Here is a 1,090-nt window from a genome sequence, read left to right on the forward strand (position 1 = left end):
AGGAAATGTGCTCCCAAATATGCTCCAGTCAGCTGGGCAGCAGGGGCAGGAGATTGCGCCCTGGCCCTGGGAGCTGCCTGTTGCCAGGGTGGGCTCTGCCACTGGAGACTGGGTGGGGATTATGTCCCCCTTCCCTGGCAGCAGGGGTTCCCAGACCCTGCTTTGTGATCAGGGAGTGGGGGCTGGGAGATCCTTAAAAGGATCTTGCAGCTTGGGTCCCATGATTACGGCATTTGGGTTGGAAGATAAGGATCTCCCACTGCTGGCCCTGCAATCGTGGAGTTGGGGCTGGGAGCTCCCTGCTGCCAACGCAGGGAGACATTGTTCTTCACCCTGTCAGCAGGCAGCTCCCAGGGACAGGGAGAAATCTCCTGCCCCCTGCTGCCCAGCTGACTGGGAGTACATTTCCTTCTTGTCAGGGGTCTACATGTGTGCTACCGCAGTTACTAATCTCAAGTAAATTTCCTATTTGCTTTTGCAGGTAGCAAATTTACTCAAGATTAGAGCCCATTACTATGCAGTAAGTATCTACACGTGTAGATGCAGATGTTTACTGAGTAGTAATTAGCTCTACTGCACAGCAAAGCTTCTTGTGTAGATGCGCCCAGTATGTATTAGTACGTTACTTCTATTTTAGGCCCTTCAAACTCAGTTCTTATGTGTAATATTTGGCTTTTTAAGACAGTGGAACTACAGTCCTGGCATCATTATAACTTATTGGTAGATATCTCTAGGTAAAGCCTTTGACTGAAAATCCTAGAAATACTTGGGAATTTCCTATTCAAAGGCTGTGTTTCTTTATAATTTTTTTGTGAAATTCTCAAAAATAGTAAAAATCTGCAGTCACTTTATATACCTGCTTAAAATTCGGCAATTAAACATATATCTTAAGGACAATTTTCATGTATAACATTGATCAGTAGGGTACCATCTTGCTGAAGCAGTTAGTGTCTAAGGGCCCCTGCCCTACCTTCTACCTGACTTCAGACTAACATGACCAACCACCTCTTTGCACTAAGTACAAAGAGAGGTAAAAAATTCTTATATAATTAAGGGCTTAGTCCATCTGTCTGTCTGTCCATAATGCTCT

This window comes from Gavialis gangeticus, unplaced genomic scaffold, assembly GCF_001723915.1.
Source record: "Gavialis gangeticus isolate Ggan-Ray unplaced genomic scaffold, GavGan_comp1, whole genome shotgun sequence".
NCBI classification, from domain to species: Eukaryota; Metazoa; Chordata; order Crocodylia; family Gavialidae; genus Gavialis; species Gavialis gangeticus.